We start from the raw sequence: 22,027 nt of genomic DNA on the forward strand, positions 1-22,027 counted from the left end.
ATTTATTTTATGAAAAAATGTAAGAAGATGAAGATGGAGGCCATTTCTTGAAGAACCATGGAGACCCACGGTTTTATAAAGATTTTATAAAGGTTCATAACTTTTATAAAATTGCAACAAAGTTGGTTGTCATTGCAAGTAGGAGCTTGAAGATCACATGAAGAACAAGTTGTAATATTTGGTCCCTTTGTCCCTTAGGAAGGACTTAACACTTTTGTGTTGGCTCACAAAAGTGTTATATAGTTTAAGGTTTGTTTATGTTAAATGCATGCTTGTGTTGTTTATTTTTCAAGTAAATATTTTTCATAAACCCAAACTATTTTTTGGAAAAAAATAAACATCACATGGAGTTTGGATTTCAAAAATATAAAATATGGACATCGGATGAAACATATTTTAGCCATAAATAAAAACCGATTTTATAAAACTGTTAATTTCAGCAACTTTTGAAATATTGGATTACAAGTGTAAAAAATCATGTTTTTATAACTTATTCAAACTCTAAGGTATTATTTAATAAACGGAAGTTTTATTAAACAATATTAAAAGGTTCTACATGGCTCAAACACAAACTTAATACTAGGTATTAATTTTAAATTGAACCAAGCCGAAATATTTAAAAAAAGAAAGAAAAAAAACCCGGTTTTTTATAGGAACCTTAAAACTGATTTTTTAGAAAAATTAATACCATGACATATTGGATGGATGCAATTGTTATGATATCACATGTTTTAAATAGAATAATAAAACATTCAAATCTTTTTTTTTTCAAAATACAAGTCTATGTCATCCAACTTTAGAAACAATTTGCACATCACTTGTATGATGCTAGCGGGATAAAGGATACCTAACCATTAGTATCATCTTTTGGTGGCCAAAGTATTTTTACGATTTCCATAACCAAGTTATAAGTCAATTATACAAGTTTCTCTAATTGGATGACTTTATTGGAAACCTCTTGTGATAAAGGTCACCTAAGCAAGAGTGTTTCAAGGCATAGATAAGACCAAACATGTCAAATTAACAAATGGATTGTTAAGGGTCTCATACATCTAGGAATTACAAATGATGTAATTAATACAAGTTATCTACCTTGTTAAAATTGAGTAAATGAGATAAAGGATACCTAACCATTTATTTGATTTGTAACTTGGATCCTAGACTTTAAATAAATAATGTTTCTGGAAACAAAAGGGTATTATTATTTAAAGAATTATATACTAAATGAAAACTTTGTAAAACTTTTGTAGATGGCACCACCAACTACTGTAACACACCACCCACTGAACATTCGATCAATTCTTGACAAAGAAAAACTCAACCACTCCAACTTTTTGGATTGGCAGAGAAATTTGAGAATCATTTTGAAACAAGAAAAGAAAGCCTATGTCCTTGAAAAACAAACCCCTGATGAACCACCTGCTCTCCCAAAGGCTTCACATATGCATTCCTAAAGCATATAGAGGATTCACTTGATGCTCTGTGTCTTATGCTTGCCTCTATGGTTCCCGATCTTCAGCGGGATCTGGAACACTACACTACCTTTGACATGATTGAACATCTCAAGGAGATGTTTGGTAAACAAGCTAGAACCGAAAGGTTCGACACTATGAAAGCACTCCATGCCATGAAAATGGAGGAGAGTGGGAATGTGAGCATACATGTTCTCAAGATGAAAAGTTACATGGATCAGTTGGAGAGATTAGGCTCTCCATATCCACAAGACTTGGCTACAAATATCGTTCTGAACTCTTTGGAGAGATTAGGCTCTCCATATCCACAAGACTTGGCTACAAATATCATTCTGAACTCTTTGCCAAAGTCTTACAATGCTTTCATCATGAATTATAACATGAATGGGTGGGAGAAACCTATCTTTGAGTTACATGGGATACTAAAAACTACAGAAAAGAATATCCTAAGTAACCCCCCCCCCCCCCTAAAGTGCTCATGATTAGGGAAGGAAAGGTCAAAAAGAACAAAGGAAAGAACTTCAAGGGAAGGCCACAAGTTGGCAAGGAAAAAGGGAAGAAAGCTCTCAAAACCCACCTCCCAAAAAGAAGGAAAAGGCTATCGAAGATGACACGTGCTTTGAGTGTGCAGTTGTCGGACATTGGAAAAGGAATTGTCCTAAGTACCGTGTTGAGTTGAAGAACAAGAAGGTCGGGATAGGCCCTTCAGGTATATCCATTTTCATGATTTAAATGAGATTATTTACTTTTCATTTAACACTTGGGTATTAGATATTAGTTGTGGAACTCATATTTGTAATTCGTTACAGGGGTTCAGCAAGAGTAAGGAACTGAAAGTAGACGAGATGGTATTGCATGTCGGGAATGAAGCACGTGTTGTGGTCCAAGATTTAGGACATATTGATTTATGTTTACCATCTGGTCTGTACTTGACATTAGACAATGTGTGTTTAATTACTTCTATTACTAGAAATATCATTTCAGTTTCATGTTTGAGAAAATCTGGTTGTGATTTCAAATTTATTGATGATAACATTCACTCCTTCTTGAAAGGAATCTTCTATTTTGAGGCTCGACCAATAAATGGAATTTATGAATTAAACCTAGATGACACCTCAAAAAATAAGTCCCTTTATCATGATAACACCAAAAGGCTTAAACCAGATTTGAACCAAACATATCTATGGCATTGTCGCTTTGGACATATAAACAAGAGGCGCATATCCCAACTCCAAAAGAGTGGACTTTTGGGGGGTAAATGACACTGATTCATTTGACATATGTGAATCTTGTTGATGTGGAAAGATGACAATCCCTTTTCTTTGGAACAAGTGAAAGGGAAAGTGTTTTATTAGGCATCATACACACCGATGTATGTGGACCTTTCAAAACAATGTCTAGATACAGTGATATATATATTATATCACCTTCACTGACAACATCAGTCATTTTGGCTATGTGTATTTGATGAAACATAAACATGAAGCATTTGAAAATTTTAAATTGTTTCAAAGTGAAGTTGAAAATTAACTCGACAAAACAATCAAAATCCTTCGTTCGGATAAAGGAGGCGAGTACTTGAGCCAAGAGTTCCAAGACCTTCTAAGGAATCTTAGGATTTTCTCACAACTCACTCCACCTAGAACACCACAGCTTAATGGTGTTTCTAAGATGATAAATTGGACCTTACTTGATATGGTTCGATCTATGATGAGTCGATGTACACTTCCTTTGTCATTTTGGAGTTATGATTTACTCACCGCATCTCGTATCTTGAATATGGCACCAACTAAGAAGGTAGAGAAAACACCTTATGAGATGTGGTATGGAAAACCACCATCCTTATATTATATGAAAGTTTAGGGATGTAAAGCTTATGTTAGACAAGAGAATTCCAACAAACTTGAGCCTAGATCTACCAAATGCATCTTTGTAGGATATCCTAAAGATTGTTTAGGATATTACTTCTACATCCCTAGTGAGAATAAGATCTTTATTTCATGAAAAACTGAATTCTTATAAAGCAAGTTTCTAATGGGTGAGGCTAGTGAGAGGTGTGTATGACTTGAAGAAGATCAAGAACCTCAACCTGATGCATCTTTAGTTGGCACTAGTACTGAACAAGAGGTTGTTGAAGGTGAAGAGATCATTATCCTTCAACCCCCTGAAACACAAGACGTTTGCAGATCCGGTAGAACTCGTCGTGAACCTGAGAGATATGGATTTCTCATTGAAGAGTGCTTCGTAATGATGAATGTTGATGAGCCGGCCAGCTACCAGTATGCAATGACAGATTATGAATCTGCCAAATGGCTTGAAGCCATGAACGCTGAGATGCAATCCATGAGAGAAAATTGAGTCTGGAACTTGGTTGATCTTCCTCCTAATAGAAACACCATTGGAAGCAGGTGGTTCTTCAAGAAGAAGACTGATATGGATGGCAACTTACACACATTCAACACAAGATTGGTTACTAAAGGATTCACTCGAACTCATGGGGTTGATTATGATGAAACCTTTTCTCCAGTTACTATGATTATATCAATTAGGATACTACTTGCCATAGTTGCATGTTATGACTATGAGATATGGAAAATGGATGTCAAAACCGCTTTTCTCAATGGACACTTGGAAGAAGATGTCTACATGGATTATCACGAAGGTTTTGTCAAAAAAAAAAGCATCCTAATAAATTGTGTAAGCTCAAGAGATGCATTTATGGGTTAAATCAAGCATCTTGTATCTGGAATCATCGTTTCGATGATGAAATCACAAGGTATGGTTTTATTTGAAATGAAGATGAATCTTGTGTTTACATGAAAACTAGTGGGAGCTTGGTGACATTCTTGGTCCTATATGTGGATGACATGTTAATCATGAGAAACCACATTCCAATTTTACAAGGTGTTAAGACTTGGCTTGGAAAGTGTTTCTCAATGAAGGACCTAGGTAAGGCACAATACATTCTTGGAATCAAAATCTATATAGATAGATCAAAACGATTAATAGGTCTAAGCCAAGGTACATATATTGAGAAAGTATTGAAGCGGTTCAATATGGAAAACTATAAGAGAGGATTTGTACCCATGGCACATGGAACTGTACTAAGTTCATCTCAATGTCCTAACATAAAGGTTGAGCTAGACAAGATGAAAGATATTACATATGCTTCTGCAATTGGATCCATCAGGTATGTCATGAATTGTACAAGACCTGATCTTGCTTTTGCTATGAGCATGGTAAGCAAGTTCAAACAAAATCCAGGAGTGAGTCATTAGAGAGCTGTGAAGAACATTCTAAAGTACTTACAGAGAACTAAGGATTTGTTCCTCGTCTATGGAGGCATGGAATATATCTTAAGTGTAAAGTGCTATATTGATGCTTCCTTCACAACTGATTGAGATGATTGCAAATGACAATCAGGATATGTGTTCATTATCAATGGGGGAGCGGTGTCTTGGAAAAGCTCCAAGCAAAGTGTTGTTGCACAATCCATTACAAAGTCAGAATGCATTGCTACTTCTAAAGCTGCACAAGAGGCTGCTTAGATGAAGAAATTCATTGGGGATCTAGGGGTAGTCCCTACCATTCAGGATCTTAGACATTTTCTGTGAAAATAAGGGTGTTATTGCTTTGGCAAAAGAACCCTGAGCACACAAGAAGACCAGACATATTAGCCGCAGATTCAACTTTATCCAGTATAATGTTGAAGAAGGTGAAATTAGTATTCGCAAAGTTCACACTGATCAAAATTTGGCGAATCCTTTCACAAAGGCTCTTACTCAAGCAAATTAGGGTTTAAGAACCCTGTTTTTCGAAAATCCCTTACGAAAATCCCTAAGGGTTTTCGAACCCTTTCCTTTGGCCACATTGGAGTCGAAATCTAGGGTTTCCTAACCTTAAGGTTTTTGATTTTTAGGCAAGGTTGGAAGCCTTGCCTTCCACTCCAAGCAGAAGATTTCGAAATCTAAGGAATTAGTTAGTAGGTTGTTATTTTTGGTAATTATCTTGTTAATTGTTTAATTGGATAACTAAAGATATCCCTACCCTAAATTTCGAAAGGATTAAATTAAGTTATTCTGTTTATTTAAATTGGTAATCCTTATTTGATTTAATAATTTAATTAATTGTTTAATTTTTGGATGATTATTAAATCAAAGGTTTTTAAAATTTTAAAATTTTAAATTAAATGGTTTTAATTTTCGAAAATTTTAATATAATTAGAAAAAACCCTAGTATTTTAAAAGTCTAATATACACCCTTATATTATATGTAACATTAGAGGTTTAATATTACTATATATATAAGACGATTCAGTCGAACCGCTAGTACGCCTCATTCACGAAGCCATATTATAAAGGGAGTTTAAGGAAGTGGCCTGTAAAATGACCTCCATTGGGTATCCATTCTTACCTAATGCTCTCTAGTACGCCTCATTCACAAAGTCATTCCATAAAGGGAGTTTAAGGAAGCGGCATGTAAAATGATCGTCATTGGGTATCCATTCTTACCTAACGCTCGCTAGGCATTAATGTTGATGTAATAGTCTAGGTTGACCTTTGTAACTCATTTTGAAATAATAAGAATGTATTATTTGAGTATTATGAGTTTTAGGCTTAATTGTGTGACTTAAATGAATTAAGTATAAAAAAATAAGCGATAAAATAAAATATTAGATAAACCTGATATCTATGAAGAAAGTTGTAGTGGTCGTGACAAGGATCCCGGATATATTAAGAATGCCGAAATCCGAGTTATAACGAAGAAGTTATGACATGTCGAAGTTTTGCGACAGATGCGGTACGACACTGTGTGACGTAAATCGTGAATTTACGTTAGAACGATATTTAGACTTAGTGATTTAAAAGAAAGTCGTAGAATATGTTAAACCGAGAACGTGCATAAAAAAGAACGTCTAAATCTGACTTCGCATGAGGAAGTTATGATTTTTCTAAGTTTCGACTTAGCGGTATGGAGCCAAAAGTTCAAATTTGAGATCAAGTGAGTTTTAGCCAAAACAATCTAAACGAGAATCGAAGATCTCATCGATAGTAGTGTAACAGAAGAAAGACATACAAAAACGGACGTCAGATGAAGAAGTTATGAATTTCTAATGGAGTTTTCCTGTCCCGGCCTACTAAAAAAATAATATAATAAAAATAAATTGAAAATTAGCCGACGGAGTCTAAATGAGAGTTGTAGAGCATAATCTCACCTACGCGTGGATATAAAGAACGTCGCAAACGAAGATCATATGAGAGAGTTGATGTGTGATGAAATAAATGTGTTGGGTAGAACATGGATAGATAGTTGATGTGTGATGAAATAAAATGATGAGAGGTCTCAATGTTGTTGTTGATCTAGTCATCTATCGGAGTATGGATGACGACCACGGACTCTTTCTTGACTGTCCAGTGGAACGCTGGCAGGTTCATAACCTGTAGGTGTTGTGAACAATGTGTTCACCGGTGTACTCTATCTCCCTCATGGTTGCCTTTAGGACATCTATTGTTGAGGAAATCCCTTTGCAATAATGTCCATCCCGATGAAAATCTTAGATCAGGTCCCTGGTAATAGTTGTTGTTTTAAGGACGTAAAGTGAGGATAACGGGAATGGGTAATCGAGTTATTGTTGGTTGGTGAAATTAAATATAATTATTTATTGTGGGTTGAAAACCCTATATGCTCACCAGGCTCCCAAGCCTGACGCACTCAGTTTCATTTGTATTACAGGTAGTGGCGCGAGGGCATAAGATGGATGAATCATCAATTTATTTTGTTTATAGGCTTGTACTTGTATATAAATGTTGTAAGGCTTATAATGTGCCGTTTATGTTTTTGGTTTGTATCGGAACATGACATCCCGAGTTTTGGTATATAATGAAAAATACATTTCTTTACGAAATGCTTTGGTAAATATTATTTTATCATATTTTTTCGGGAACAAATTCTGCAACTCTTTTAATCAAAGGATTACTTTGAAATTATTTTAAGAGCATAAATTAAACCAGTCTTTTCTGGCCATGCTTTTGAGGATGTCACATTTGTGATCCTCGGCATCCCAGTCACAAAGTGAGAGCATAATCGAGATTTAACATGCCATTGAAAAGTTCAGTGAATCTCAAAAGATCTAGGAATTTCATCTAAAACCTAATTTTTTTAAATTTCATTTTTCGTGGTGGATATGGTATATCGTCATTTACCTACCTTCAAATAATTTATAATTGGATTACGACATCCCTCTTCCGAATTGTGAATTATTGTGTTGGGTCCTAGCCTTAATATTTCATTTGGGTGTTATATTAAGGATCTAAATCAACTTACTTGAATTTTTTCCCTTTTGTAGATGTCTAGTTTTGACAACTATGGTCTTCCTCAATCCTTTAGAAAAGGCTTTCCCTTTGAAGATGATCTTCCACGTGCCGATCAAGGTGAAAGATCGTTCCCTTCTTCGCGCATTGGTGGAACTGGAAATCATTCTCTTCCTCCGCCTCCTCCAGTGATTCTCCCTAACCCACGTTTTCGTCAACTTGAAAAGTTCAAGATCACTCAAGCCCTATTGGCATGCAAATACTTAGATGGAAATTATGATGGGTTTTGGTCATAAGACATCCTATGTGCTCATACAAACCCTAATGCTTGGATCTAGGCTTCTCTATTGTACATGCTTTGAATCCAAGACTATAAACCCTAATTCTAGCATACAAGTAATCATATTAATATGTAATTAGGTTTAAGATCATACCTTGATTGTTATGTAGCAATAATAATCCCAAATCTCCTTGTATTGACTTTGGAACGCTTAGAGTCACAAGTGTCACTCCTCTAATGGTTCACAAACACCATAAGTAAGAGGATGAAGAGAAGAGAGGTTGGAGGCTGCCAAAAACGTGTGTAAACCCTTACAAGAAGCTTAGCCACGTTTTTGAGCCTTAAGGGATTTTTATATAGTTGGGCTATTAGGGTTATCTAACAAGGAAACCCTAATATGAATGCTTAAGCCCTAAGAAACCCATAGACTCCTTTAATTAAGCCCATGGACGATTTCTTTATGGGTTTCCCATTAGAATTCGTTCATCCCTTAATATAAGGCAATCCATGGCCCAAATTGCAATTATCTTATAATTACAATTCCAGTCCCTTAAGTTTAATTAATCTCTTTTAGTCACAAAACTAATTACTAATTAATTATTGACTAATATTAATTAAACAATATGATTTCTCCTTTAATATATTATTCTCATAATACATTAATAAATCATATTTAATCCTTACTCTCCATAATTCATCCTATCAAGTTGCTTTGGTGAAGACAACCCAAAAGGACCATGCACCATCGGGTCAAGTACATACCAAAATAGTTATGGACTTAGACACTAATCCAACAGTCTCCCACTTGGATAAGTCTAACAACTAATCTGCATATGATTTCAGATCCTGATCTGCAATCGTAGCTTTCCAAAGCCGCTGTCAACTCTGATCATATCAGATACTCGTGTCCTTAGATAAGGGATCATATATTCCTCCATTCTAGATATCGTATGAGATATGATTTCAAATCATTCTCTTTGTACTATATCTCGATTTCCGATTTATGACGACAGACTAATTGAACAAATCAAATTAGCCCTAGCCCGACCGAGCATTTACGTATGTCATCACTAAACCATCGAGGGGCCCAAAGATATCGCTTTTATCCTACTTTGGATAAAAGGAACGGATAAACTTTGATACAATGCTTGCTTGCACTCACTAACCAAATCACACACAACAATATGTTTTATAACACCAAGTTACTAGTGCGTTTACATATTATCAATGTGCAACCGATTAGAAAGATACAACTCACACATCTCGGTTTCAAGAATATAAGATATTATCGTCTCACCAATCACTCGTAATACAATTCATGGAGCGATCCAAGTGAGCGTGGGTTTAATCCAATGCTCAAATCATATTCATAAACACTCATGACCGTTGCAGCAAATATTTTCTTATGTCTAATACTCTTTTAGACAATCCACACACCAATTCACGACAGTCTTCATTCATATCTACTTCCAACATATGAACGACTGTGGCCCGTTTGAATAATTTGATTATTCTTAATAAACTCAATGATTCTGGAAGTCAAAACATGCAAGGTGAAACACAAGAATAATACTAATCCCATATGGCCTCAAACCTTTGAGTATAAACAAAACACGTTTTATGTATCACCATATCGATTACTCATTATTTGTCGTTTCGGGTAATCAACTTCTTACTTGAATTCCAACACTTGTCCCATGCTCCTAGCATGCACACAATGTTTACCTATGGTTCTTACTTTTGTGAAATAGACAAATTGAACACATTTCCAATCATTCTCATTTTACAACTCCAAATCCATTTTCTTAAGTGTAAGAATATCAAATTCTTGTTACTTATAGAATATACTAGATTCTAACACGTTATGCAACGATCCTTTTGTAATGTCACTGCACCAAAGTCTCAAAGACTATTGCCAATGATATTACAAAGTCCTCTAACGTAGATTGTTACAAGACAATTCCTTAGATATCATGTCTCTCACTCAAAGTACATTCCTTTGAACATCCTTTTGCATAAAAGTTTCTAATCTAGACATAGATTTTCAATATTCAATTCCCAATATAGATACATTTCCATATTTTCCATATGACAACTTATTTTTAATAGAATCTTATCTATTCCTAATAATGTCGATATGGTCCATCCAATATAGAAACATTTCCATAATTTCCAATACTATACTTCCAACTACTCACAAGCGACCAATTCTCGTCGAACTTTGAATCGTCCTTTGATAGTTGTTTAATTATTTTAGTCAGAACCAATTCTAGTCCCTTTTCCCTCTAAATGCGCTGGACATTTGGAAATTTTTTGAATGGTCAAACATTAAAGCATTTGCAATCGATCCTATACCCGAAGCGTATGGGACACGACGCACAATGTTTTATTTTCTATGTTCTCAAAATTCGAATTGTGAACAAGAATGCCGTAATCATAATCGAAATTTTAAGAACACACTATGTACCTTTGACTAAATTTATTAACATTCCACAACCTAATCCTTTAGATTTGAAATGAAGCATAATATTCTCTCCCTTAATTATAGCAAAACAACTATACAACCCTTACGACTTTGCAAGGTATAACTCTTGTTTTTCTATAATTAATATTGCCAACTTGCAAAACTTTCCATAATAATCATACAATCATAACTTTTATGCTCCCACTATCATGATGATTATTATAAAACATAACACTTATGCTCCCACTAGCTTCGACATGTATTAATAAACATCTTAACTTTCAGAAAAACAATACTTATTGAATTTCTTAAGTTCATGTTTCTAATACTTAGTGCTTTGATAATCTTTTATCAAGGCTTTTTGAACTTATACACTTTTTCCTTAGATAGTTCATATGTGTGTCTTAACAATTAAGACTAATTGCCAAACCTCACAATTCAAATTATGGAAAGGGATGTCGTAACCATAATCGAATTCGAGAATGCAATTTTACAATCACTATCTTTTAAAATCTTTCTTAGTGAAAGCATTTTCTCACAATCATTTTCATGAAGGAGGAAATCTTATGACACTTGGATTTAAACGGTGTATGTGTTCCTATCTATGTGAATTTGTTAAAACCAAAGTTTATGACAAATTCAAACTCATATGGATCGAACTTTCTTAATCTTGATTTCTTGCCTTATGGTAGCACAACTGCCCACCACGTCTTCCAAGTAGTTAAGCAGCTCACCTTTTCCTATCAATGTACTTTCCATTGATCAAGGTCCTTGCCTTTTATGCATTCAAATGAGAACTCATAGGACTCACATGCATAATTAACTTGATTGGATTGGCACAGAAACAAAATAATGCCTTCACGATAGGTTGTAAACCTCAACTCGTGTGCTAGTGATAATCGATAATGTTTATTTGATTTGTTCTTGAAACTTTTCAAGACTATTAAGACTCCCACTGACTCCTTGACATATACGATTCTCTTATCAAAACATTTCTTGACAAACAAATATTCAAGAGTTAGTGTAGCTTTTATCAAAACAAAACACTTCATAATTTTGGTCTTAGTTGGTCTTTGTCTTATTCAAGACATCACAACTTTCCACAATTGATGAATGTTATAAACCTTCTTAATACTATTCACTCAATGTCACAATCTTGACTTTAAGACTTGTTTTGGAACGAAGTATGATTAACTTCTTGATTTGACCATTTCTTCAATCTTTGATTCCTCTTCTTGGACATACAATTGTACCAAGACTCACTTAGAGGATCAATTGAGATATGGTTCTTAATCATTAAGACCTATCATAAAGCATAAAAGCTACTCTCCCTTCTTCTTAGAATGGAGAAACTCTTATCTTTCTGCCTACTTGATTCTTCTTATTCGTTTTGCTATTGATCTAAACCCTTTAATCAATTCAAAATTACACTTAATCTTGTAAGTATAATCATATTTACTACACCTTTAGTAAATCATGACGAATATCTTTGTTACTCTTATGGTGAACTTGATCAACACACTACTTTGTGTATTCGATCTCCTAGTCCTTCACTTGACACTTTGTCAATGAATTAGTCTAATTTCCAAAATATGAAATTTCTCATTCATCGTGCAACCAAGTTGCATGATTCCAAGTTTCTGTCCGATTGAAACTTTGGGCGATGAGAAACTCTCCCTATTTGGTAAATTCTTGACTTTCCATAACACAATAAGAAAAAAATCCATTATTGCTAATAATTTTAACATCAATTTTTCATACATGCCATTGTAAGGATAAATAAATAAAATTCAAATTCAAAAATTTATTTTATTGCGGAAAAATTTGTCCTTACAACGCAACTCATTGAAAAACTTATGCTAATACATCTTTCTTAGCAATCTAATTCTAACTCTAAGTAGTAGCTCAAGAATCTAATCTTCGAGAAACGCGATCGAAATCCATTCCTTCACGGTTAGATTCTACTCACTTCTTCCCTTAAGTTTCTTTTCTATTCTTTGATCCTTCTAAACATCAATTGTAATCTTATCACATTATGTATTCAGAATCTAGAATGAAGCTTAAAAGAGTTAGTCAATGGATTTTACCTAAATTAGAGCCATACGTTCCGACTCTCCCATCTCTTAGATCTCTTAGGTAAATAGGGCAACTTCATCTCCAATGCCCCTTCTCTTGGCAATAAAAGCGAATTGACTCTTTTGGAACAACACATGGAACTACTTCAGACATCGCCTTTCTCTTATGATCAAACTTTTCGATCATTGCATGTCTTTCATTGCCATTGTCTATATCCATAGAGGTCTCGAAGGCAGATTCACCAATCAACTTTGTTTTTCTATTGCGTCAAACCATTGTTGATTCAGCAGCAATAAGCATATAGGTGAGATCTATAAGGGTCACGTTGCGGTTCATCATATAGTACTCTCTTACAAACTCACTATATGAGTTAGGAAGTGACTGAAGAACCCAATCAACAGCCATTTCCTCACAGACAACGGATCCCAACAGTATGACTTCATCCCTAGGACGTGTGCACACACCGACTTTCCTTCTTTATGTTCACTTGCCAAAAGGGCTTGAGTGATCTTGAACTTTTCAAGCCTTTGAACTTGTGGGTTAGGGAGAATAATTAGGAGGAGGAGGAAGTGAAGCATGATTTCTTGTTCCTCGATCGAATCGTGGAATATCATCTTCATGTGGAATGCTTGTTCCACGGGATTTGAGAAGACCATAGTTGTCGAACTTTGACATCGGGAGAAAAACGAATTCAAGTTAGTTGATTGATTGAGTCCTTAGTAAATCACCCAAATGAAATACTAAGGCTAGGACCCAACACAATATTCTACAACTCGGGAGAGGGATGCCGTAACCCAAATTGAAGAACATTTGAAGGTAAGTGAATGACGATTCACTAATTTCCACCATGAAAAACGAAGAATAATTTTAAGTTTTAAATCTATGAAAACTCCTAGATCCTTTGAGATTCATTGAATATTTCAATGGCATGTTTAAATCTCGATATGCCCCTCTTGTTTGTGACTGGGATGTCGAGGATCACAAAGCGGGTGTGAATAACCATGCAAACTACATGGTGCCCTCACATGTTACAATCACCTATTCGATGTGCCGGTAAACCACACACGCTCCACTGAACTATGACAAACATTGAGTCACCCTTTGCTACCTTTGCTTAGAACCATTTAGTGTGCCGGTAAACCACACACGCTCCACTAACGTCTTCGCAAGGGCACAAAGTGTAATTTCATGGAATTGCATCAATTCACTTTTGCCTAAGTAACTAAGATTGGGAATTTGAAAAACATTTAGTTACTTTGTATTTCCTTATACTTATAATGGAAGGTTTCGTCCTATCCTACCCGTTCGGCTAACGACCCTCCACTAGTCAAGAGTGCGGTGGGTAAGAGTGGATACCCATTCAATCGCCTTTTTATAGGCAATTTCCTTAAACACCCCTTATAGACTAGCTTCGTGAATGAGGCCTACTAACGGTAAGACTGACTTTTACTCATACATATATATAATGTTAGACTTTTAATGTTATATATAGTGTAGGGTGTATTTTATACTTTTAAAATACTATATGTGGTTAACTTTAACAATTACACTTTTAATTCAATTAAATTGTTAACCTAAACTTTTATGGATTTATTAAACCTCTTTTAATTATACTCCTTAATTAATTAATAAAACCATAAGGGTGTGATTTGAACTTTTCAAAACATTACTAGGGTTTTAGAATTTAACATTCCTAATTAAACTTTTAAATTCCAAAACTTGAGGGCAAGTTTTGAAACATTTCAAAACATTAGGGTTTTAACTATTTAAATTTCAAAACTTCAAAACTTTTGGGTTCAAATTTAAACTATAAAACCTAAAGGGGAAAATATGAAACTTTTCATAACAACAAAGATCAAATAACAAATAATCTAAACTAACATTTAATTACATAATTATCCATATTTGATTTGTTTAATGATTTCTTGCAAAACAATTTATCAATTTACTCAAAATAATTAATCAATTATCTTATTAATTGATAATTATCTTTAATTAGATCAAGAATATAGTCATATATATCATAAAATCGGATTTATATTGATCTAACATGATAAGGTAACTATCCATATGCAAAAATACCAAGAAATCTCGAGATAAGCATTATCTGACGAGTTGACTCGTCGAGTCAGGCATGGACTCGTCGAGTCTGCATGGACTCAGCGAGTTCAGCCATGGACTCGGCGAGTACAGCCTCCAGAATCCAAAAAATTGAATTTTCCAGTTATACAATGAATCAATACAATTGAAACCAAGCTAGGCTCTGATACCACTGATGGGTTTTGGTCATAAGACATCCTATGTGCTCATACAAACCCTAATGCTTGGATCTAGGTTTCTCTATTGTACATGCTTTGAATCCAAGACTATAAACCCTAATTCTAGCATACAAGTAATCATATTAATATGTAATTAGGTTTAAGATCATACATTGATTGTTATGTAGCAATAACAATCCCAAATCTCCTTGTATTGACTTTGGAACGCTTAGAGTCACAAGTGTCACTCCTCTAATGGTTCACAAACACCATAAGCAAGAGGATGAAGAAAAGAGAGGTTGGAGGCTGCCAAAAACGTGTGTAAACCCTTACAAGAAGCTTAGCCACGTTTTTGAGCCTTAAGGGATCTTTATATAGTTGGGCTATTAGGGTTATCTAACAAGGAAACCCTAATATGAATGCTTAAGCCCTAAGCAACCCATAGACTCCTTTAATTAAGCCCATGGACGATTTCCTTATGGGTTTCCCATTAGAATTCGTTCATCCCTTAATATAAGGCAATCCATGGCCCAAATTGCAATTATCTTATAATTACAATTCCAGTCCCTTAAGTTTAATTAATCTCTTTTAGTCACAAAACTAATTACCAATTAATTATTGACTAATATTAATTAAACAATATGATTTCTCCTTTAATATATTATTCTCATAATACATTAATAAATCATATTTAATCCTTACTCTCCATAATTCATCCTATCAAGTTGCTTTGGTGAAGGCAACCCAAAAGGACCATGCACCATCGGGTCAAGTACATACCAAAATAGTTATGGACTTAGACACTAATCCAACAAATTATGTGTGTGCACATGTTCTAAACATGAAGTCGTACATTGACAGATTGGGAATGTGGGTGTCATTTTCCCAAAGGATATGGATGAGGACTTGGTTCTTCACTCACTTCATGAGTTGTATAGTTAGTTTGTTAGGACTACTATATAAATGAAAACGGCGTGGCCCTAATTGATCTGACATATTTGCTAATTATTGTTGAAGCTGCAATGCTTTGGCGCACTGATCAAGAAAATTTGTTTAGAGGATCCATCTCCCAAAGTTCCATAGACGTTGGTGGTGGCAAAGGTGATAGTCCAGAAATGGTTTCTCCTCCTAAGGGAGAGAAATGGGTCAAGGTCAAAAAGTTTAACCATAAGAGAAACGCCAATTCTGAAATAGTTCCATGTGCTAATGCTAAAGAGTCCACCTGTTTCTATTGTCAATCGAAGGGGCATTGGAAGCGAAGCTGCCCAGGCTACCTGAGAAATCTTAGACACGGTAAAGTCAAATTGTATGACTCTAATTCAGGTACATCCACTATCTAAACTCTGTTAAGTTCCTATTTATAGATTCTTATTACATGATGTGGTAATAACATTTTGATGTTTTGTAGGATCGAAGAAAATGAAGGAAGCTGAAAAGGAAGTAAAGGCTAATTCTGATATGAAGAAATGGATTTTGTTCGCATGGTTCGATGATCAGAATTTTAAGCTGCTGCTTAGGAGTTATGATAGATTGATAGGAATATGTAGAAAAATAGTTTTCATATGTATTTGCATTGTAAGGACAAGTTTTCTGCATTTTATCAATAAAGTAAATTTTGGTTTTTATCTTATTTGCTTTATGATTAGTTGCAATGTCAGTTATGAAAAATTGGTGTTTATATTTCTATTAATAGCAATGTTGAGAATGGATTTGATTCTTATCTCTTGTGGAAGTGTCATAATTTACCAAGTGAGGAAATATTCTCATCACCCAAGTTTCAATCAGATATAAACTTGGAGTCATACGATTTGAATTGTATAATGTATGAGAATCTTGATCATTGGAAAATTAAAACGTAATTCCTTGTTCACATGTATATGTGAGTCAAGTAAAGGATTAAAGGATCTAGTACACATTGAAGTGAACTAGTCAGATCCACCACAAAGGACAAGAAGTCTATTCATCATGATTTACTGATAGTTCAGTGAATGTGGTTATGGTCATATGATTAAGTGAAATTTTGATGCCTTGAAAAGTTCAAGGTGTAGCAGAACGAATAAGAAGAATCCATTGGGCAGAAAGATAAAATTTTCTTCAATATCAAAGGAAATAAGAGTACTTTAGTATCATGTTTTATAATCATCCTAATGATTATGAAACCATGTCACAATTGATCCTCTAAGGATACCTTAGTTCATTTATATCACTGAGAAGAGGAACCGGGTATTGTTGAAATGGTTAAATCAAGAAGATGGGTCATACTTCGTTCCAAAGTCAAGTTTTAGAGTTATACTCTAATTACTCCAAGTTGTACCTTGAGTAACTTGTTCTAAGTAGGTTTACAACACCTCATGAAATGTTGAGTAGAAATGTTTTCTTGCTTTAGTACATTTGAAATTGGTAGTTATGATGTTTTGGTTAAAACAAAGACCAACTAAGACCAATTATATGAAGTGTTTTCTTGATAAGAACTCACACTAACCATTGAATATTTGTTTGTTGAGAAATGTTCTTTGATAGAGAATCTTATATGTCAATAGGTCAGTGGGAGTCTTGTTGATCTTGAAAAAAAATTCAGGAGACAATCGAGAATAAACCTTTTAGTTATCACTAGCACACGACCTAAGGTTGATAACCTATCGTGTTGACACATTCTTGTTTCTGTGCCTATTCCAGTTAAGTTGACTATGCATGTGAGTTTTAGGAGTTCTCATTTGATTGCATAAGGCAAAACACCTTGATTAGTGAAAGTACATTGATTTGTATTGGTGAGCTGCTCAATAACTTGGACACACCGGTAGGCCCTTGTGCTACCGGTTGGCAATAAATTAAGATTAAGCAAGTTCAGTCGATATGAGTTTGAATTTTTCATAAAACGTGTCTTATGATAGTGGTTGGAAATGACAAATTAACATGGATAGGGACACATACACCATAAAATCTAAGTGGTAAGAGGTTTCTCTCTACTTCATGAAATGATCATGAGGAAACGCTTTCACTGGTAGATTTTAAAGGATTAATTAATATCATTAGAGTTAGTAGTTGTGATAATTATGTTCTGAAATTCGATTATGATTACGACATCCCTTTTCATAGTTCGAATTGTGATAAATGAAAAATAGTTTGAACATTAAGGACTTATTGTCATAAGTTATGAAAGGGTTTATACACACATATACGTTATCTAATTAAAGGTGTATGAGCTTGAGAAGTCTAGATAAAGACTTATCGAAGCACCACACATCATAAATCTAAACTTTTGTAAGAAAGTAAATAGGTATTGATTTCTAGAAGTTCATCTGATTTCTGGGTACATGTCAAAGCTAGTAGGAGCATAATTGTTATGCTAGCAAGAGTATAGTTGTTATGCTAGTGGGAGCATAATTTTATACTAAGTGTTGCAAGTAGGCAATGCTGGTTGTAGGAAACAAAGATTACAAATTTGCAAGTTGCAAACTTTGGAAATTATTTCGTTATAGAAAGATTTAAGGGAGAGGATACTTATACTTCAATTTCAAATTTAAAAGTTTAGATTGAAGTTTTAATGGAAATTAGTCATGGACGTATATGAATATCATGTTAAAGTGATTCAACATAAGAAATTCTATATAGGGAAATATTATAGCAAGACACTGATCGAGTATCATGTCATTATGTAAGATATTATGTATCGAATCCCATATGCTTCAGATATAGAATTGATCGCATATGTTATAATATTCAATCGTTCTATTTTTCCGAATTCCCAGGGCATTAAGAGGGAAAAAGACTGGAACCAGTTATGACTAAAGTTGTTAAACAACTGTCAAGGATAATCTGAAGTTTACCAAAGATTGGTTGCTTGTAGACAGTTGGAAGTATAATATTAATTTAGACGGACCATATTGACTTGTTCTAAATAGAGGTAACTCTTGTTCAGAATTGATAGTCATATGGAATATGGAAATGTTTCATCATGGGAGTTGGATATTAAGATTTATGTGCAAGTTAGTAACTTTAATGCAAGAAGGATGTTCAAGGAATGCTCCTTGAATGTGAGACTTCATTTCCTTGGAATTGTATTTGTAACAAATATCCAATGAAATGCTTTGTAATATCATTGGCCAAGTCTTTGTGACTTCGGAGCCTAGACATTACAAAATGATCATTGCATGAAAGGTTAGACTCTAAGACATTCTAGTAGTGGTAAGAATTTGGTATTCTTAAACTTGTGATAAGGATTTGGAATTGTGAAACGAGCATCATTGGAAATATGTTCAATTAATCTTTTTCACAAAGAAAGGACCATAAATAAACATAGTGTGCATGCTTGGAGCAGGGCATGACTATTGTTTTAATTCAGGTATTAAGTAGATTACTCGAAACATTATACAATGAATAATGTCTAATTAATATATTGATTAAATAATAAGTGTTTTATTTATATTCAAAAGTTTTGAGACCATAGTTAATCAAATTATTCTTGTGTTTCACTTTGCATGTTTTACTTCCCGAATAACTAGGTTATTTAAACATTCACAGTCGATCATACTTTTGCAAGTAAGTAATGAATTAAGAATGTCATGAATCCGACTGTAGATTGTCTAAGAGTTTAGAAATGACACAAGTTTGTTGTAATATTCATGAGTACTCTTGAAATAGGAATTTGAGTATTGAATCAACCTACGCTCAATGAATTACTTCATGGATTTTATCACGAGTAATTTTGAGACAATAATATCTTAAATTCTTGAAACGAAGACATATGAGTTATTGTTTACGAGTCGGTTGTGCATTGATAATACGTAAACGCATCAGTAACTTGATGTTATAAAACATGTTGTTGTGTGTGATTTGATGAGTAAATAGTACAAGCATATGAGTCAAAGTTTATCCGTTCCTTTTACCCTTAATGGGATAAAAGTGATATATGTGGGCCCCTCGATGATTTAGTGATGACATCTAAAGCGTTTGGCCAAGCCTGGACTAAGTTGATGTGTTCAATTGTAGTCTGAGTCGGTCGTCATGAATCGGAAATCGGGTAACAACTCTTGGACAGAGATTGATTATAATCCATGCCTCATGTCCATACAATATCTTGTATAACAGTGGGATATTTGATCAGTTATCTAAGGACAAGTCACTGACTAGGTTAGAGTTCGACAGCGGCTTTTGGTAGCTAAAATTCGCTAGTTAATTTTTGAAGTTATACTTGCAACTATAGTTATAAGACTTATCCAAGTGGGAAACTTTTGGATTAGGTGTCTAATCCCATAACTATAATTAGTATGTACTTGAATTGATAGTAGCAATGTCCTTTTGGGTTGCCTTCAAATGTGTCAATTGAATAGGATAACTGTTAGAGAGAGAAGAATGATTTATTAATTTATTACTAGGTTAATAAATTAATTTGAAATCAATATAAATGATTTATTAATGTATTATGGATATAGTATATTAATTAGAAATCATATTGTTTAATTAATATTAGTCAGAAATTAATTTGGAATTAATTTTGGGATTAAAGGAATTAACTGAAACTGTAGGGACTACAGGTGACAATATTTAATAGTTGAGCATTGAGCATTCTAGAACCTCCCATGGGGGGGGGGGGGGGGTACGAATTCTACGGTGTTCCTATGGTTTCCTTGGGCTCTAAGCGTGCCTTGGATACCTTAAGGGGGAAGTTAAGGGATTAGGGTTATCTTTGATACACCTCCCTAATCCAATATCTTCCTAGCACCTGTATAAACCCTCTTAGGGTTAAATTTCGGCCAACGCACTCAAAAAAGAACCTAAAGGTTGAAATTCTACTCTACTTCTCTCTCTCTCTCTCTCTCTCTCTCTTTCTCTCTCTCTCTCTAAAGTATTCCTTGGTTACTAGGTTTGTTTGTGAGCCATTAGAGGTGCGACACTTGTGGCGCTCGCTACCAAAGTTCAAGATCTTCAAGGGTTTGATGGTTATTACAATATAACAATCAATGTATATATCCTAACCCTAATTATATGTTAATTTCGAAAATTACATGTGCCTCCTAGGGTTTCTAGTTCTTGTGTTCAATGTTTGTATGTCTAATAGTGAAAACATAGTTCCTAAAATCTAGGATTTGATGCACACATAGGATTATTTGCTATGTATAAAACCTACCACGCCCAACGTACGCTATGTATGCCTAGCGTACGTGAGCTTCGCCCATAAATTACAAAAATGTCACCATGGTCCATTTTGCAACACTTTTCATAAACAAGAGCTAAAATGCAAATAATCATACTTAGGGTTAAAATTGAAAATACCTCATCATCAAAATGTAACATTTTTAATATTTAAGTTTATTATAATAAAAAAACATTAATTAAACCAAAATCTCAATTTTTGTCCATTATTAATAAACATCATCATCGATTAAAAAAAGTTGATCGATTCATATTTACATTTTGAATCTAAATTGTAAATATTTCAATGTTAACATTCACAATGTGAGTCTAACTTACAATTTTAACTCTTTGATCATTCAAAAATTAAGTGAAATTTACATATAAATAGAAATATATTTCTATGTAGTTTTATAATTATTTAATGTTTTGATTACTCAGAAATTAGTTTTATAAAATCAACAGTTGGATTTATTCACATTGTGAATCTAACTTATTATTATTCACACTGTGAATCTATGTTTAAAGAGTACTAAAAAATAAGAATTTTCATGTATGTATTAGTTTTTTCGATAACAAATAAACCATAACTTTTCAAAAAACAAAAAAAATAAAGTGTATTTTTGAAAAAAAAAACTTAATTTTTTAAATTTCAATATGGATCTCTATAGAAAGATGAAGAAAAATCAAGAACAACGGTAGATTCGGTTTTTTCAATAAAAAACGTTACCAAAAAAAATTAAAAATAAATAAATAAAATACTATTTTTTTCAAAATATGTGTGAAATATTCTAATGGGTTATTATACTATAAATATTCATATCAAAATTTTAGGATGTTATAATATTCTACTAGAATATTAAACTATAAATATTCAAGAAAATTCAAAAAGAATATTAGAATATTCCGACACATCTAAAAATTCTAGTAGCATATTAGAATATTTTAACATATTTATCAATTTTAGTAGATTATTAAAATATTCGAACACTTTAAAAATTCGATTTGATTATTTACAGTGTAATAATATATTA

This window comes from Lactuca saligna, chromosome 2 (genome assembly GCF_052625555.1).
Source record: "Lactuca saligna cultivar CGN05327 chromosome 2, ASM5262555v1, whole genome shotgun sequence".
Classification (NCBI taxonomy): Eukaryota; Viridiplantae; Streptophyta; class Magnoliopsida; order Asterales; family Asteraceae; genus Lactuca; species Lactuca saligna.